This window comes from Artibeus jamaicensis, unplaced genomic scaffold (assembly GCF_021234435.1).
Source record: "Artibeus jamaicensis isolate MK-2021 breed Jamaican fruit bat unplaced genomic scaffold, CSHL_Jam_final contig_490, whole genome shotgun sequence".
Taxonomy (NCBI): Eukaryota; Metazoa; Chordata; class Mammalia; order Chiroptera; family Phyllostomidae; genus Artibeus; species Artibeus jamaicensis.
The window spans coordinates 8,091,382-8,111,116 of NW_026521861.1; the positions used below are offsets into that span (position 1 = coordinate 8,091,382).

The following is a 19,735-nucleotide window of genomic DNA, read 5'->3' on the forward strand; positions in this document are numbered from 1 at the left end:
AGCATCTGGGCTGCAGCTGGATGATGGGAAGGGTCAGCATGTGAAGATCAGGAGGAAGACTTTTCTAGCAGAAGATGCAGCAGCGCAAAGACCCCACGGAGAGAATGCGTGTGCTCCCGGGAGGAACAGACACGCATCAAAGCCTTCGGCATTGCTCTGTGGTCCCCTCCTCGCTGCATTTCACCAACCTACCTTTTCTTAAGAAGCGAGGTTATCTGGTGGTTAAGGACCAGAGCCCTGGTGGTCAACTGCCTGGGCTCCAATCCTAGACACTGGGATTTCCTGGTGCCCACGGGGTTGGCAGAATCACCTACGCTCTCTTTTCTCACGAATGGAGCTGCTAATAGCTTCTCTCTTTAAGATCTTCTTAATAGCGCTTGGCACAAAGCAAGTGCCCAATAAATGTTGCTATTATTTTATGGGCCATTGGGAAGCTTGCTGGAGTCCATCCATAGCACATTGAGAGGAAATTTATTTCCTCACAGCTTCCCTCCACGGAACTCAGGAGGAGAAAGTCATTTGGCATCGCTCTGCCACTGCATTGTGGGGGGCTGCCCTGTCTGCCATTGTTGGGGTTTGTGTTTTAAGAGGTGTGGCTGGGATCCAGGCAAGACCCAGGGAGCGCGCCCTCCCCAGGTGCCAGCCAGCCCTCCCTGCGTGGGCAGGAGGCGGGGACCCTTCTCTGTTGGGGTCCTCCTCTGGCTGAGGATGAAGGAATGAATCATAAGGAGGCGGGGCTGAAGCCTCGTAAGGCCCGACACAGTGATGTTGCTTTTAGTTCTTCTAGTGCCACAATTCTCACACAGGTGAGAAGATCTAGGAGTCAAGTAAGGGACATGGGTGACAGAGGAAGGAAGCCCCCTCCCTTGTGCTCTCCTGCGGTGGCTGTGACAGAGTGTAGAGACCCCACTCAGAGGCTCTGGTTCCTCCCTTCCCCCCAGACCCAGTGTGCATCCCTTCCAGCTCCTGGAGTCAGCCGTTCCCTGGCCTCAGAACTGGCCAGGTCGCCCTGTTTCTGGACAGGAAGCCCCTCTTGGTCTCCAGCCTTTCCTTTCCTCCCTCCCCTGTCCCTTCCTGCCTCCCCTCTGCCTTGCCTCCCCTCAGCCTCCCCAAAGGCCCAGGATTCCCCGCCTCGCTTTCACAATGGGGCCAGGGCTCTATTACCGCGACATCCCCCAGATCCATGACGGCAATGCCGAGGGGATCATCAGGTGCTCCAGGCACAAGCCCTGGCGCAAAGGCGCATCTGATCCGGAAGCCACTTTCTGGAGAAGAAAATGCAAGTGTCACCAGCAATTTTCCTCCTTTAAAAGAAGGTGGTAGATGTGACTCAGGGGCTTCGTGCCACCTGGCAGTTTGCAGCTTCCTTAGCTGGGGTGAGGGGAAGCCCAAAGGGGTGCAGTCAGCTCCTCCAGGCGGAGGTATTGCCAGGGAATTAATTGAGGACAGTTTGAGCCCTGGGGTAGAACTCCTGCCTGGGGCGGTAATGAGCACTGACTGCATGCGTAGCCTGACTCTGGATGGTCACACTTTGCCCATCCATTCCATGGGCTCACACTGGACACCCTCCTGTCACATCACCGTGGGGACATGCCCCACCAACCTATGGGGCACGACACACCTGTGGACTCACGCATCTAGCAAATAACCTACCCGCTTGCACAGGCTCGCCACTCATCTCTACTCACCTCTACATCCAACAGCTACACACAAAACACACTCACAAAGATAACAGTATTCCCCACTGGCTGACCCCCTACAGCTGACAGAGCTTTTGACAGAAAAACAGCTCCCAAAGGCAACTCACACCTCCCACCAGTTTCACTTCCACCCACCACATGAACACACAGCAGATCCCCAGATGCAAAGATAACCCCCCGCCCTGCCCCCCACCGCATGCGCACTGCATGTGCTGTGGGACCCGGACCTGCCCCGCATGGATATGACGGATGACTCTCACAGAAGCACGGGCGGGCAGCTCGGGCCTGCCCCAGGCCTCACCTTTGTGCTGCCCGCTATCAGGCCACTTTCCACTCGCCTGCACAAGGGCCCCTTCTTGTCTTCCCCTGGGTGAGCACCACCAGGCCACCATCTTGCCTGACTCTCAGTTCAGAGTCACCTTGGCAAGGAAGGCTCTTGCTTCGCAAGTGTCAGAAACCCATAAGACACAGGCTTAGGGAAAAGGGGGCTGTTGGCTTATGTGCACTGAGGAGCCCAAAAGGTCTACCAAGCTGGACTCTCACAAGATGTGATTGGGACCCTTCCTCTTCCTGTCTCTTACACACACACTGACATTTCTGGTCCTTTCCGTGAGAACTCCATTCTTAGATTCTCTCAGTGGTGACTGGGATGGTGGCACCCACCCAGCTCCAGGTTCCAACCTACAACTGAAGAAAGGCTACATAGAGAGAGGTCCTCTTTCCCCACAGCTCCAGCCAAAGTCCCAGGTTGGTTCTGATTTTCCAGGACTAGCTTTCTTGCTCCCTTCGGGACCTGGGCAGTACAGAAGCCTCAGTGAAGCACAGAGAGCTGGAGTAGGGGCGGGGCATGATTCTCCCAAACAAGATAAGATCACTTTTACCGGGAGAAGGGGGAGATGGACCCAGGATAGGCAAAAACAATGTCCGCAAAAACAGTGCTTTTCAAACTTCAGTGAGCACACACATCTCTTGGGGATCTTGTTAAAATGCAGATTCTGGTCCAGGAGGTCTGGGGGCGGGTGGACCTGAGACTCTGTATGTCTGACATACAGGGGAGGCTGCAGCTGCCCCACTGGGACCCACACTTTGAGTGGCAAGGGCCCCAGTGAACCTAACATGCAACGGGTGAGGGGAACCACAGTGCTGTTAGGCCTGGGGCCCACCTTTGTCCTTCCTACATCTCAAAGCCCAGCTGTGCCTCTTACATTACTATTCGCCCTCTCCCAGTGAGGTGGGTGGGTGAGGTGGGTTTCTTTCTTGTTCCTATTTTGCCAGTGAAGAAACTGAGGCCCAAATAAGTTCTGTGACTTTCCCCAGCCACACCTGTGGCCGTGGAGCTGGTCCCCAGACACTTGTCTGCTCTGAAGACTGCAGAGCTCTCCTCGGCCAACCCCTCTTATGGGGACAGAGGAGGTAAGTGTGGCAGGCAGAGCCCTCGCTAGAACCCCTCCCACTCTCAGAAAGGTGTTGAAGGGCTGCCAGAACAAAGGAGGAAAAGTGACCTACCGTGTTATGGTCATATTTCCCCAGGACAGGAAATTCCCAGGCCACTGAGCAGATGCCTTGTCAGCTGATGAAGTTTTTACAGCCGGCACAGACCCGGGTGACCTCCCGGTTGTGCTGATGGTAAATCAACATTGCAAAGGGCAAGGTTGTCTGGGCTGCCCCCCCGGGTTATTTCTAACCTTTTCTCCCTTATCAGTTTCTCCTTCCAGTTGATATAATCAGATGCAGTCTCAACGAAGGTGGGGCCAGTCCCACCTGGGCCCCAGAAAGAGAAATGTGGATGGCCGTGGCCCCTAATGCCACCTTACGGAGGTACACCAGACATTCGCACATCATTTGAAGGAGGAATGCTTAGTGGATCTAGGGGCTGGCACCAGCAGAACATCAATAGGACAATCCAGGTACTATGCAATGGGCTCCGGGAGGGGAACAGTGTTCCCCATGTGCCCCGTTGAACTGTGTGCCCCCAAAATTCATAGATTGAAGTTCCAACCCCCAGTTCCTCAGAATGTGGCTTTATTTGGAAATAGGGTCTTTGCAAATGCCATCATATTGGAGTAGGATGTGCCCTAAATGCAACATGCTGTGTCCTTGTGAAGAGGACTATTTGGACACAGGCTCACGTACAGGGAGGGCACCGTGAGAAGGTGGAGGCAGAGGCCGAAGATCACAGAGACGGCCAGCAAGCCCAGCGACTGGGCGAGAGGTCGGGACAGAGTCTCCCTTCCCTTCTCAGAAGGAACCAGTCCTGCCAGTACCTTGATCTCAAACTTCTAGCCCCCAGAACTGTGAGACAATTAATTTCTGTCCTTTAAGCCACCAAATTCACAGCATTTTGTTATGGCCACCCCAGGACACAAATACACTGTCACTGGAAGAGCTCATGCCGAGGTTGACAGCCACACGGTAGGATGTGGAAGCACAATACAAGCTACCCATGCAATTAAAATTTTTTCTACTAGCCACATTAAAAAAAGATGAAATTAATTTTAATACTATATTTTAGTTCACGCAGCGTATCTGAAATATCATAAGTACTAAAAAGAGTTATTGAGATCCTTTGTATTTTTCTGTTCATCTCATTCTAAGTCTTTAAAATCTAGCATATTCTTTTCCACTCACAGCTCAGTTGGGATTAGCCGCATTTCAAGGGCTCAGGAGCCACACACAGGTTGTGGCCACCACATCCGACACGTAGGTTCAGGTCCTTCTCCCCTCTGTATCCATGTGGCTTCGGGCAATTTCCTGAGCCGATTAGAGCCTCAGTCTCTTCACCTGTCAAATGGGACAATAATGCTACCATCACCACAGAGCTGGAATAAGGGTTAAGCTAAGAGGGACGCGGCTGTGCTTGTCGGGTCCCGACTTGGGGTAAAACTCTAACTGAGCACTGTTCCTGTGGTTGGGGCCGTGGGCATCAGACCGGAGGTTTAAGGCCATCCCACTTTAACAGATCATACAATCACCGCATTTCTCACTGGGCTCATGCTGAACGCTTGCCTCACACTCAGACCCACCTCCAGGCTCCCCACTGGAACCTACCTGAGTCTACCTCCTCCAGGACGTCTGCCTCAGAGTCCCAACTCCCATTTTAAATTCCCAGAGCACCAAGGGAGAGTCCCACAACTTGATACTTAGTTGTTGCGTTAATTGTGTTATTACACGTGAGTGAGGTCTGAAGTCCCCTGAGGGCTGGGACACGCCTCCTCTGGACTCTGAGTTCTAGGTCCGTTTAATCACTGGAGCTGGGCAACAAACTTTATCGAGTGCACACCTACTCCACCTCAGCCGGACTTAGAGCAGGTGTCAATGACCCCAAGCAGATCGATTTACCCAGGCACAGCTCTCAGAAGCCCCCAAAGAGGTGGTCTCCAGGCACAAAGATCCATGGCCCAGGCTAGGATAGCCATACCTGTGGCCAGCCCAGGGGACGGGAGGTCCTAGAACCTCTTTGGAAAAAGAGGTCAGAAAAGCCAGCAGAGACACTCTGCAACATGCTTCACCCCGGACAGGGAAAGGTTTCCTGACACGGGAGGTCCTGGCCACCCAGGATGAGACTCAGGGCTGCCCTTTGAGCCACCCTACCCTCCTCACTTTCCTCTTGCCCAGGTGGCACTTCGTGGCTTGTTTACTCCAAGTCACTCCCTGATAGAGGCCCCACTGGCTGGGAAGGGTAAATGAATCACCAGCACCTCAGCGAGAGGCCGCTGTGGGCGAGACTCACAATCACACCAGCCTAGCGGGGCCCCTCCTAACGCACTGCCCTCCACACCCCCAAACACAGAGGCTGGCCGAGAGTGCGCACAAGGGCTGACCTGGTGCCGGAGGGGCTGGCTGGAACACCAGTCCTGTGGGCGCACCAGGCCCTGCCCACTTCAGCTTCCGTGAACAGCACCTGTCTCTTCCCAGTCAGTGCTCCATACAGAGCACAGAGAGGGCCGGTATCCCCCAGGCCAGCCCTATGGATCCAACCCACCCCAGTTTTCCTGCACCTCCTCTCTTATTCCATGGAGGCAAAAGACTGGTTTGAATCAGACGACGCCTCCCGCTAGCTGTGCGGCCGTAGCCAAGTCCTTTAACCTGTCTGAGCTCCAGATTCCTCAACTGTAAGATGAAGATAGCAAGAATATCGACCCCAGCCTGTTGTTCCGAGGTTTAAATGAGGCGATTTGCATCAAGTGCTGGGTGTAACGAGTGGCACGGGCACGTGCACTTCTTTTACGATGTCAGTGACGGCTATCGGTGCTTGCGTAGCACAGCGGGAAGCTTATTCTGCCACCAATGCAAAGCTAGGAAACGTGAGGTCAATTTCACCTGCTATTTTGGGGATATTGCAGTCTATGACTTTCTGTGGAGGAATTCGTATTGATAAAAGGCAACTCATTCATTCCACAAATATGCACTGAGCACCTGCTGAGGTGACGTGTTCTTGGCGGCCCGAGAGCAGACCTGGAGGATGTGGATGAGAGGCACTCCTGGCAGCCGCCCAGACCCACATCGCGCCTTCCCTTCCTGCTCCGCCGAGGTGATGCAGGCTCCTCGTCTGTGTCCCTGTCTAGTGGGCCTGGCGTGGTCCGGGGGTGACGCCCAAGGAATTGAGCCTGGAGGGGCCTATACCCAGGGACTCGGACTAACTTTGGGGTTTGGGTCCCAGTGTCGTATCTTCTAACTCTGCAGCCTTAGGAAAGTTAGTCTTACCGAGCCTCAGTTTCTCCTCCGTTACAGGGACATAGTGATACCTAGCCTGTGAGCTCACGGGGTTGCTGTCAGCACATGTGTGTGGAAGCCTCTTAATAACCACTTTTTTCCTGCCTGCCTGCCTTCACTCATTCCTTCCCCCTCCACTCCCATCTGTCTACTCAGCCACCCAACATTTTTTTCTTACCTCTGTTTTTTCAGTCTCTGTGGAAGGAGCTAGGAGTGGAGGGGAACCCAGGCAGACCCAAAGAAGTGCTGACCACCAGGGTTCTCAGCCCTTCTTCCACTCTCTGGCTGTCAGTATGGGGCCAGGAGACAGTCCGGCCCAGGGGACTGGTGGCCAAACCAAATCTGGGCGAGGAGCAACCCACGCCCAGGGCAGATGGGCAAAGTGGGCCTCCCCCCCTTCTTGGGCCCCAGCCAGCCCTCCCAACTGGACTCTTAACCCTGTTTTCCAGTTCCTGGGCAGGAAACGAGCTCTAAAAGGAAAGGGCTGAGTGGACTCCAGACAACATACCCACGCTTAAGGCAGGAAGTAGGAAGAAGAGGGGGTCCCAGCCATAGCTGTCCCCTTCTCTCAGAAAAGCAGTGCTCTCATACAGATCTCCCCCGCAGACTTCAGACTAGTTCTCCTTGGAAAGAACTGAGACATGTGGCTACTCCTGGCTGCGAGAAGGGCTGGGGAGAAAGGGAGGAGGATTATCACAGTTACCTTCGACTAAGGGTTGGCAAACTTCTGTAAAGGGCAAGAGAGAAAATACTGTAAGACTTTGTGGGCCATTCAGTCTCTGTTGTAACCACTCAGCTCCGCCTTTGCAGCAAGAAAGGGCTCTAGACAATCCCTTAACAAATGGGTGTGGCTGTGCACCAGTAGAACTTTATTCATGGACACAAACTTGAATTTCAAGTCATTTTCATGTGTCATAAAATATTATTTTTCTTTTTATTTTTTGCAACCACTTTTTAAAAATGTTAAAAATCATTCTTGCTCGTGGGCCATCCAGTGCGCCCATCCTTGGTGCGGAGCAGTCGTAACCCACTCCCTGAGGCTGGGCACACTGTCACCACAAGGGAAAAAAGGTGTGTGGTGTGTGTGGTTTGTGACTGGTATGTGGTGTGTGTGTGTGTGTGTGTGTGTATGTTGTGTTTACTAGCGGGTACTCAGGGGGAACGGGGGTGTGGCTTATTACTTGAGTGACTCAAGTGTTCAGCACAGGAGGCCGTTTTGTCAGGGCACAGGAAGAATAGCAGGAGTTGAGCCCAAACCCTCTTGACTGGAGAGCCCACCCTCTCGGCCTCCATGCTGATGTTCTTTGCTCGGCTTTCAAGGGGAGGGCGGTGGGGAGGCATGTGATCAGGTGTCGTTACCACCGCAGGGACACAGGCATTCCAGCAGCCTCTTCTCCCCGAGGGCAGATCCCAGCAGGGGGGCACTGGGAGGAAGGAGGACCTCCCACCTCCCTCCCTCTCCCAGTGAGTTCAGTCCCTGGGGTGGAGGGCGAGGTGGGGGCTTCCCTCCAGCCCTGGAGCAGGATTTCCTTTTCCCTTGACTTGGATAGACCGGAAATTGGGTCTCGTTCTCATGATGGAAGAATTCCTCCCCGTGACTCCTCTCTTCCTCCCGTTCTTCCCTTCCTGCAGCCCCAACACGAAGGAGATTCAGAGGGAGCCTGGCAGAATACGAAAACCCAGAGACGTCGTCTTTTCAGCTCCCAAAACATCTTTTCTTTAGCTCCTACTGTATAATTTAGTTTTTAAAACTTCACCCAGTTCCCACCGAGCACGAGCTAGGCACTACTCCCCGGAGTTTTACATTCTTCGACTCATGCAGTCCCCCAGCAAGCCTCCGAGGTGAGTGTCATTACACCCATTTCACAGAGGTGGAAATGGAGACCCAGAGAGTTGACACAGTCAATGGCGAGGCCAGGATTTAACCTGGACTGACTCCATCGAGGACCCAGTTTCTTCCCGCTCTACCACCTTCAGAACTGTCAGCCACGTGCTCAGAGGAGTTCCCCTCGTGGTAAAAGACGTAGTTTCAGGGCTCGAACCCCCACACCAAGAAAGACACAACACTGTCTGGTAGAAAAGGGGAGCATCTCAGAGGTGTCTCATTGTGAGAACCCAAAAAACAACCTTTCCCGGAACCTGCTTCCTGACTTTTTCTCACAACTCATTGGCCAGGATGGTATCACATGCCCACAACTACACCGGTCACTGGCGAGGGAAATAGGACGGCCCCAGCTGACCAGGGAATAAGCATCTGGCCATGTGGCAGAGAGAAGGTTACCCACATCCAGTTGGAAAGGGGAAAGGTCTTGGGGGGCAACCGTCTCTATGCCTGGCTGGTATGTAGAAAATGCACAAAACAGAGTGGCTACTGGCTTTTGGGTTTGGACAGACCTGGTGTTGTAGCGCAAAGAGCACTCAGTTGAATGGATTCATGAACAAGCTTCACTCCTCCACTGAGGGCGGGAGGCCACAGGGTCTTGCCTTGAATCCTACTATTTTGTTGGCCTTGGGGGAGACTCTCTCCAGCTTGTGGGCTGCTCCAGGGACCACAGCTCCTACTTCTTCTCCCCTGGACCCTGTCTGGGTGTTCTGTGGGCTCACAAATACACAGACACTAACTGGAGATCCCAGCTAGACACGCCCTGCCCCCCCTTCCCCAGCCTCCACCCTCCCACCAGCCTTCTGGAAATACATATGTTCGCATTCCCAAGAAACACCCCCCAAAATCACCCTCTAAATCCTGTTCTCCTTGTTGCTTTCAGTCTGGGTAATTAAACTCAACACCTTCGGGGTGATTAAAAATTAATTTAACATTCAACGGGCCCGGAAATGAAATGCAGGGGAAACACACTTGGTGTGCCTGGCTAGAATTAATTAGGAAACCATCCTGCTGAGAAAGGATAACCAAGGCATTGTTGTGGCCACCAAGGTGTCAGGCTGCAAGGCGAGTGACCCCGACCGACCCCACCCCGTACAGGGTAACAAGCCTCTTCCTGGCCTCTAATTGTTTACTCTTCCTCAGCTGTTGCTGAGTTGGTTTACAGTAAGGGTTTTTAGTTTGTAGGCACCGCCTCTCCCAAGACAGTTTGAGTCTCCACTCCCCTGTTTTGCTCCTCCTTCTCTCCCACCCCCACCATGTCCCTCTTCTGACAACAGCTACCAACACTTCCCTCCACCTCGGCCACGCCATCTCCTGCCGGCCCATCCCAGTCCCTTCCACAAGCTGACAAAGTCCCAGCATCTCCTCACCTCCTGCCCCTAATGCCCCATCACGGCCCCACCTGATCCTCTCCTCGCCACTGTCCTCCAGGGGTGGTCCCTGCTGCAGGCCTGGTGCCCCTTCATCAAGCCTCACCTCCCAGGCCACGGCCCGAAATGCAGGAACTCCAGGATGCCACGGAAAGGCATTTCCTGTCCCTGTCTCGGAAGCCGCAAGGGGCCTTCGCACCTCCCAAACCTTCCGACTTTCCCATCTGGTACCTCTGGGCACTGTGGGCAGCAGGAAATATCTTGTCAACCCTGGAGGGTTAGAATCACTGTACTATTTTGAGTTTCACAGGAGCTTGCGGCAAAAACTGTGTTTTGTTCAAGACAATCACATCCCTGACTGTGAACCGTTTCACTGTGAAAAGCATGCAGGTTGTTCTGGGTCTTTCCTTGGCCTTCTGGAAAAAGCAGGCCAGTGTTGTCCAGTGCAGTAGCCACTAACCACTAGCCACATGTGGTCATTAAATTGAAATTAATTAAAATTGGATAAAGTGAAAACTAAAATTTCGTTCCTCAGCTGCACATGAGGCCAGTGGCTAGCATATTGGACAATACAGATATAACATTCCATCACAGAAAGTTCTGTGGGACAGGTGGCCTTTAATGGCACAGTCTGGGAAGATGGACAGACCCTCTGCCATTTACTCCACAATCCTGGACAATTCACTTAACTTCCCGAAGCCTCCCTCCATTTCTTCATCTATTATAGTAGCTATCTCAGAGAGTCCTGGGGTCCAATGAGACAATTCAGACACATTTGGCACAGTGTTTAATGATAGGAAGAGCTGATAAAAAGAAGCTATTGGCTATTGGAGGAGAGGGGGCAGCTTGGTGAAGCAGAAGGATTCAGGACAAAGGAGACTGAGTTCTAGTCCTAATTCTATCACTGCCTATAAGTCACATGTGAAGGCTGTGACTCATGCAGCCCGAATTAAAAAGAACAAATAGAAAAAAATCAAAATGAAGTGGAAAAATCCAGCACAGATTCTCCTTTGGAGCTCCTGGTCCAACATCCAGTTGCTGAGCAACTCCAGTGAGATGCATTACAGGGTCCTTAGAACCGAGAATTCCAAATAGGTTGAAGTATCTTCCACCCAAAACCCACCTGCTTTTCCTGCATTTCCTAGCTCAGGAGTAGCACCTGGTTTCCTTAAGGCTAGAAGCTATATGTGTTCTGTCTCCTTAATTTAGAATCCTATGGTGCACTCAGAGTTAGTATCACTATTTTATAGATGATCACATATCTCTCCAGGCAGTGGCAGGGTCGGGCTCCAGAGTCTGTGTTCTTAAGCAACACATGATGTTACCTTGATCCACCAACAAATGCTCTTGACTGTACCTTCAATCTGTCTACTTCTCTCCTGCCCCATGGTTAGGACCTTATCCTGGCCACCATGCCTCCTGCCTGGCTCAGAGCAATAGTCCCCTGGCTAGTCCCCAGCTGTCCTGGCTAGCTTTCTCCTCTTCCCTTCTCCCCATCCACAGTCCTCTGTAAAAGCTGAATATGGGGTGGCATTCTCTCCTGATGGGGATCTCTCATGATCTTGTTTACTGTTGTGCCACTGGAGTCTGGCGTGTAATACATTAACCCCAAATATTTGGTTGAATAAATGTATGAATCTTTGGAAACAATCCAATCCAAGAGACTGTTGGGAGTGCATATGTGATTGAAATGGTTTGTGAATTCCCGGCCTCTAAACAAGACACTGGGCAAAACCCCAGACAGGTGTGATAGGTGAATTATTGTAACTAACAAAGCATAGGCTAACAAATTACATGTTTCTTCTGAGAAAGAATGGGCCGGAGAAGATAGGGGAGAGGAACTGGTCTGCAGAGCATTCCGGAAAGGAATTCATAGAACAAAACAGTGTCAATCTACCTCCACGACTATATAAAGGAATGTGGACTGAGACCCTCCATGAAACAATGATGTATATTCACTAGACTGTTCCCTTGCCACCAATACAAGAGATTCTGGTCTAGGCTTTGGTCTCCAGAGTCTGGTTACTGTCAGCCAGGTCCAAGGTGGTAGTTAGCTTTGGAGGCCCTCAACAAAACTAGTTTCTGTTTCTGGGAAACTGAGGAGGAGACACTGATACATGGGATAAGGTCAAGTTCATTCCCCACTCATTCTACCTTCTGAGGCAGCCTCTGGGAGTCTTCACGAGCCCATGAGCCCTGGAACAGGTCATTTTATTACTCTGGGCCTCGGTTTCCTCCTCATAAAATTGGGGTTGAACTAGATGACTTCTAAAGGTCACTTCACCTCAGTGTTGGGACTGGGGGAAAGATATTTCAAGTGTGGAAATCTGGAGGATACCAGTAAGTGTGCAAGCTTAGCAACGCCAATAATCGGACCAACTGGCAGCATGAGCCTCCTGATATGATGCAATGAGAATATCACCTATGCAGTGTTCTTGCACCCAAAATGTTTATCTAGGCATCAGGAGACAATCAGATCCAAATTATATGGTATTCCATGGAAACAACTGGCAGTAACCCCTTAAAGAGGCCACTGTCAAGAAAGAAAGAAAAGGCAGAAGATAACCAGTCACCTGATATATAGTAAGATGTTGGATTAAAAAGGACATTATTGAAACCCTTGGAGAAAGTTTAGTATGGAACATATATTTGATACTATGATTGCATCAAATTTATTGAATATGATAGTAGGTTGCAGAGAATGTCCTTGTTCTTCTGAGATAATAGCTGGTGTATTTCAGAGGTAAATTGTCTTCATGCTTACAGTTTACCTCCTGAAAGAGAGAGAAAAGCAAATGTGGCCAAATGTTAATGACTCATGAATCACTAAGAAGCAAGCTGAGCGAACAGTTATTGAGTTTTTACCACCTGCTAGACACTGTCGAGATCTTTAGGTGAACAATCTCACTTTAGTCTTCACATCAATCTTATGCGGCGGGACTATTAATACAGAAGAGGATCCTTGGGCACAGGGTGGTCAAGTGACTTGCTCAAGGTCACACAGCGAGGAAGCAGCTGAGTCAGGATCTGAGACCAGGCTACTGTGGCTCCAGGCTGTTCTCTTTGAAAGAGTAAGTCCTTCAAAACATGGATTCCCTGGGGCAAAAATAATAAAGACAATTTGGGGGGAAGAAAAAAGTTGCCAGGGATGAGGGACAGAAAGGGGTGGAGAAACGAAGCACAAAGGATGTTTAGGGCAATGAAAATACCTTACGTGGCACTACAATGGTGAATATGTCATAATACATTTGCCGAAGCTCAAAGAATGGGCAAAACCAAGGATGAACCCTAATGTAAACCACGGACTTTGGGTGATTATGATGTGTCTACACAGGTGTAGCAATTGTAACAACTATACCGCCCTGGAGAGGGTTGTCGACAGGGGAGGAGGCTGTGTGTATAGGGCCCAGAAGTATATGGGAATGCCCTGTATTTTCTGCTCAATTTTGCTATGACCCTAAAACCGCTCTAAAAAAAATTAAGTTTATTTTAAAAACGCCACTACATTTCTCAGGCCTCCTAGATTCCAGATATCATTCCAGTTCCACCACCTGACTCCGGTCTAGCTGACAGACCCTGGCAGTGGAGGAGGGCAGTGCAGGCACCTCCCCAGGAAAGAGCCCGGGGTTTGGGGCGTGTCTGGGCCCAGACTCCCAGAGAGGCCAAGGAGCCTGGGTCCCTGTGACCAGCTGCATTCTGGGGAGCATGCAGTCCCCACCCAGGGGGCCTTGTTGTTTGGGTTCTGGGGAGAGGCTAGAGGAAGTACAGATTGGGGCCCAGGAATATTTCCCCAGGGCCCAAGAGGAAGATTTGCATCTGAGCTGTGGGAGGATGTTGTTTGTGGAGGGGTGGGTGTGTTTGCTGTTGTTTGTGGAGGAGTGGGTGTGTTTGCTGTTGTTTGTCTGCTTTCCTGCTCCCTTTAGCCTCCTCTCCCCCTCATCAATAACTGGAGGAGCCCGCAGGGCTGATGTCAGCCTGGGCCCCTTCCTCTGACTCAGTGGCAAGAAGAGGGAGTGTCTCAGAGAACCACCCAGAGCCCTGGCTTGCAGCCTTGCCCCGAGGGTTTTTGTGTCCACCAACTTCCACTGGGCACACTGTTCCCCTTTATGCTTTTCCTTCTGAAGTGAATGCCCCTGGGCTCAGATGCAGGGCTCCATCAGGTCTCCAGCAGCCAGGATGAGGAGGCCTTACCCGGCCTGACTCGGTGGGGACAGCACTTTAGCCTCTTCCCATTCCATCTGCCGGGCTCTCCTGATTCCCCCATCAGCTCTTGGGGGTGAATGCTATCACTCCCATTTCACAGAGGAGTAAACTGAGGTCCAGAAAGGGAGAGGTACTTGTCCAAGTTTATTTAGCAAACAAGTAGTCTGCCAATGACCATAGTCCAAATCCTTTGACCGCCCTCCCCGAGTCTGAAGTTATTTCCATCATAGTCAGCAAGGGTACCAGGTACCTTCTTTCCAATAGGAGACCTCAGTGGACTCACCGTACCCCGACCCTAGTCATCCCTGGAAGTCCCTTGGATGTCTCAAAGGTTCCCAAGATCAGTCTGTAGATATTTCTTCTGCTCCAGCTCCTTGCTGACATCCGCTGAGGTCGGTAGGGACCTCATTTCTCACTGCCCACGCACTCCTCGAGGTCCCGGCTTCTCCACTCAGGCTGCACCTCCAGCGCTGGATCCAGCGGCAGGTCCTCCGACCATAGGAAAAAGGTTCTGTGCTCTGAGCCAAAATGGCCAGAAGGCTTGTCTAACTTATGTCTCGATTTACAACCCAAGGCCCAAAGAAGCCTCTGAGCTTTTCCCTGCAGCCTTCTTTAGAAAGGAAACAAGGAGTCTGCTTTTTGGTAGCCTGTCCCCATTCACTCAATTATAGTAACATGCTCAACTCCATTTGTATGATTCCAGTGGAATTATCCCCATTACCCCCATAACCAAGCTCCCTATAATGTCCCTGTTCCACACACCCAGATACCCAGATATGGGATGGAGACTGTGATACTCCCCTAAACCCCCATTACTCTACTCTATCCCCATGGCCACAGTCCTTGGTTAAGGGATGTTTGGTCATTGACCAAAATTGGGCCAATCAGAGCCCATGAAACTGAGTTCCAGAACTTTGAGGTATCAGAAAAGCGGACTGGTTCTTTGCCCCACTGAGAGGGCATGAGGCTCAGAGATTCTGCAGCTATTTTGCCTCCATGGGGTAGAATCTGCCTGTATTAAAGCTGTTACCCAGTGAAGGACCAAACCAAAAGACAACAAGGAGCACCAAGTCTTGTTGACTTGTTTAGAGTCCCTGATCAAGCCTTGTCTAAAGGTGGCCACCCCCTTGGACTTCAGTTCCAAGGCCAACACATTCTGATTTTGCATTAAAAAATAGTTGGGTTTTCTTTCGCTTGGAACCAAAATTCTAGTGATATAGAAGGTCAGCCTGGGGCCTCTTGCTTCTCTCCCATCCCCACCCCTAAAGTCTCACGAAACTTCCTCCCTAGGGGCCTGCTTATGCCATGCAAATGAATGCACACAAATAGATGCCCAGGGCCGCCCACTGCCTGCCCACAGATGTCTTTGTACTGTTTAGAATTATTTGTGCGATATAGAAAAAGTCCTGGAGAGAGTCCTTCCTGGACTAGGTGAAGGGGTGGCGGGTGTGGGTAGAGAGAACAAGGCACAATGGCAAACACTGGCCCAGCCCAAGGCCCAGAAATCCCTGGTCAGCCCTGTCTCCTATGGGACAGCGTCCACCGCTGGACTTAGCCCAGAGCTCAGGAAAGGCTTCCTAACTAAGGTGGCCTTGGGGGCCTCTCACTATGGCTTTTGGTTGGAAGGATGGATCAGAAGAAAGAAGAGACACCCCCCCAAATAGAATTATTTTTTAAAACTAGCCCCTTACGAGAACCATTTATCCCTGAGCCAAGAAGTTGCAGAGGACCCTTGTTATTTCTCACTGTGCCCTCTGGCCCGGCTTCCTCCCAGCCACACCCCGAAACAAGTCCTTTCCTTCTCAGGGCAGGAGCTGAGAACAACTCAGCGCCTCATTCATTCTCTTCATTCCTTCCTCAGTGGTCAGACCCCTCCCTCTGCCAGCCCCTCCTCTGGCAGTGCCACCTGTACCACGTACAGTGCAGGCCGTGCCCAAGAACCATTCACAGAGCCCTCGGTGTGGGGGGAGAGGTGGGCAGGGCTCTGCTCCTGGGGGCCTTTGAGAGATCCGGGGCCTCTGGGGCTGAACCACAGTGCCTGGAGTCTTTCAGCCCCCAAAGAAGGGCTTTCCCACTGGGTCTCTCCCCAAAGGCCCTGTCTCTCTCCACAGTGTCAAGTTCATTTCTGTGCCTGTCCCAAAGAAGAAAAATGAAAACTTCAGCAAGTGCCTGCTGTGCCGCAGGTCCTGTGGTGAACTCTGAGTTCTCACAACAACCTGTCCGATGGAGAACACTAACCACACTTTAGAACAAGGAAACGAGGCTCTGGGTGGCGGAGCGCACACCTGTGTCAGTGCCCCCTCGGCATGCGGCTGGCCCGTGTCTCACTGTCCCCCCAGGGGGCTGTAGCTGTTCTGGGCCAGCGCCACTTTCTCTGTCTCTCTCTCTCTCTCTGCCCTCACCTCCGGCGAGCTTCCTTTGGCCCAAGGTGGCAGGCTCCACGCCAAGAGTGGATTCTTCTGTACTCTCTGGCCTCAATCAAGCAGACTCAGGAGCAACCCCCCGTGGCCCTCCTGCCTTATTTGGAAGAAGCACAGCCCAGACAAGAAACGGCCATGCACCGACACGCTTCTAAGGCCACGTCACTGATGCCGTCATCCTCGGGAGTGAGGGGAACCTATGCCCCAGAGGCCCCTGAGCTGGGAAGACAGGAAAAGGGAATAAAACAGAGGGGCTGACTGGCATGGCCCTAGAGGAGGGCCAGTGTTGGTGATGGTAGCCCTTTTCTCTCCCCAGTTAAAGGCATGTTCTACTCTAAAACAAACAGAAGTTACAGGGGACTTGGGAGCCTTGGGGAGCCCCTGTGAGGCCCCTGGGAAAGTCATCCGGGAGAGAGTCTGTGAGGTGAGGGAGGGGGTGTCCACGCAATCAAGGGCCAGTCTCTGAGCACAGGTGCACCTCAGGTCAGTCTGGCTGCATGCCCCCAGAGTATTAAATCACTAAAGAGGTGGTTCCGTAAGCACCAGGTAGCCCTGGCATCTCAAAAGAGATCTGTAGAAAAGTCTGGGACCTTGGAGAATCTTCTAGAATCAGCTCTCAGCCTCGGCTGCACATTAGAATCACCCGAGGATTCTAGAAGTTCCCTGGGCTCGCCTCAGACCACCCGAGTGTTCATCTCAGGGCAGCAGCGGAGTGGCTATCTTTTTAAATCTCCTCAGCTGACTCTACTGAACTGTGTTTTTCCAATTTCCTGTATGATAAAAATCACCCATGAATCAATAAAATATAATCGAAAAAAGAAAAGAGAAAACTGTAATAGCATAATCAATAAAATACAATTTAAAAGAAGAAAGAAAAAATCACCCAGGGGGCACATAGAAAAGTAAATAAATAAAAAAGATTAGCAGGCCCCAAGCCAAGCAGACCCACCAGATCTGAACTGGTGGGGAGCGAGGCAAGGACTATGCATTTCTCATGAAGCCACCGAGGAGCCGAGTAACATATGCCGAGTGATGTATGCCGAGTGAAGCTAGAACCACGGCCCCACTGCAAACCCTGTAGGTACCCCCGTCTCACTCAGCACCCCACCTTCCATCCTCAGCACTCGGCCGAGGCCTTCCCTGACTCATGGGCTTCCCTGTGACTAAATATAACACCCATTTTCTTCGTAGTACTTATCACCACTTGGGGCTGGGTGTTTATTTCTGTGTTTGCTTCGTGCTGGGCTCCCCCCTGGACTGCAGACTCCGTGAGGGCAAACTCCTCCAGGCGGTTTGGGCGGGGCTCGCTCTAGCACCTGCGGTCAGCGAGCCCGGGGCCAGGTGCTGGGGGCTCCACGTGGCCTCACCCCCAGGACTGGCAGCTGGCTGAGGCTGTCGGTCAGGGCGCCTCAGTTCTCCTTGTGGTCTCTCCCACAGGGTAGCTCGGGCTTCCTCATGTGGCAGCTGGGCTCTAAGAGGGAGAAGAGTGAAAGTCACAGGCCATCTTCAGTCCAAGCAAGTTACAAGGTCATCTCAGAGTCCAGGGATGAAGAAACGCGGACAGTCTTTGATAGGGGGAGGGGCAAGACTTCCCGGGCCTTTTTAATCCTCCAGAGTGGTCCTTTCCATGGACTAGCATGGCACGCCCAGGTGCCTGGCCCCATGTGGTACACATTTGTTGAAGAAATAAACAATGACAAAGAGAGGAGAAATGTAGACCAGAGAGAAGGGACTCGCTCACTGTCACACAGCAAGCGAGCGGCAGAGCCAGGGTCAGAAACAGGTCCCCTGTAACACGGGTCTGCTCAGACAGCTGCCTGAGGGGGGGCTGAATTCTCCAAATAACTGCCTCGCGCCTCAGCTTCCGCTGGGGCCTCTGGGGAAGAGTCTAGAGGGTCAGGGCTGTGCTCGCTTGCTGCAGAGTCCGGGGCGAGGAGAAGGGAGCACCTTTCATTTCCCTGGGCACAGAGCGTCGCAGAGAGCGACTAGCACACCCGCAGGACAACCTCCTGTGGTTCCATTGCATGAGGGCAGGCGGTGGGTTGGGAGTCAGAGACAAAGGCAAACCCCTGTGTGTGGCCACGGTGTGGCCTGTTTGTTTTCCCACCAGCCAGGTGTGGACCCGAGGGTGTGTGCACACCACAGAGGCATGCATGAGCACATCGCACTCACACACACACACCCATCTCGCTAGCCTTGCCCTTTAAACCCTGAGAGAATGCTCTCTAGAGTCTGGACAGCTGGATTTGTGGCTCTCATTTGGCCTGGACCAGCAATTCCATGGCTTTTGAAAAGTGAGTTGAGGGGAGGGGCGGGGAGCCAAGGGAAAGTCAGCGTGTCCAGGAAGCCTCGTGAAACGCCCACTGTGCTTCTCTCCCCGTTCACAGGCTCTTCCCGTCATCCTGGCGCACGAGGTAAACCGGGGCTGAGAGCATCACGTTTCCCCACCCAGGAGCTTGCTGAGTCACCCACCTGCTGCGGAGAAGGCGCCTATTTTTAGCCTGAGGTAAATGAGCTCTGCAGTCACCCAGACCACGTTCCCTTGGGTTCCTTTGTCACAGCTGGTGTGACCGGATGGGGACCACGTCAGCGTGGACCTCCCCCTAACCAAGGTACTTTCATCCCCTTCTTCCGAGAAACCTCACTGTGTGGCAGGCGCTCATGTAACCGAGCGACAGACTGGCAGTGGGCACCACCGAGGTGGGGGCCGTGAGCGCAGCCCCCTGCTCAGCAGAAAGTGTCTCATGACAGACGTTGTTTTGAATTCCTGTGCATTACTTTTCGTTGGTTTTATCATTGTTTTTAACTCTTCTGCAGAAAATATGTCCCCTTCATGGGCCCAGGGGGACCCCTCCCACGACCTCCCTGGCCCTTGGAGATGCCACTGCTTGGAAGCTAAGACTGACTGTAAGGACCTGGAGCCCAGCAGACCGATGAAGCCGGACCCCTCGACTCTAGCCATCTGATAGGGGCAAGACTCTTAACCACAGTGACACCTGACCTCTCCCAGGTCCCCCGGGCTGGTGACCGACTGCAGGGATGTCAGAGTGGGAAAGGCACCTCAGTGTCATCAAGTCCAGCCACACACACACACACACACACACACACACACACACACACACACACACACTCTGACGATGGGGAAATGGAAGGAAAGGAATGGGCAGAGGCCGGCCTGCGCCAGGCGCCAGGGAGCCCTCACAACACCGTCCCACCAGAGCCACCTCATGGCTAAAAAGCCGGTGAAAAGCAGGCGCCCACGAGAAGGCCTCTGCTGGTCAGAACCATGTGCAGCTCAGCCCAGCACCCCAGTACCAGGAACCCCATGCAAGCCAGTGGAGTACCTCTCTGCGGGCCACCCACATCAGAATCAGCCCAGTCACCAGGGTCTCAGCAAAAGTGCAGATCTCTAGGCTCCACTCCTGAGTGGGGTCTGACTCCCAGCAC

The 19,735-nt window shown here is 52.4% G+C and overlaps 1 long non-coding RNA gene across 1 annotated transcript; it reads left to right on the forward strand.

Annotated features, from left to right (window-relative positions):
- The first annotated feature begins 3,414 nt into the window (after positions 1–3,414).
- On the forward strand, positions 3,415–18,905 carry LOC119064009 (uncharacterized). Its single transcript, XR_005085285.2, has 3 exons — positions 3,415–3,607; positions 8,046–8,255; positions 18,676–18,905. It is a non-coding gene; the product is annotated as an uncharacterized LOC119064009 (long non-coding RNA).
- Positions 18,906–19,735: the final 830 nt, after the last annotated feature.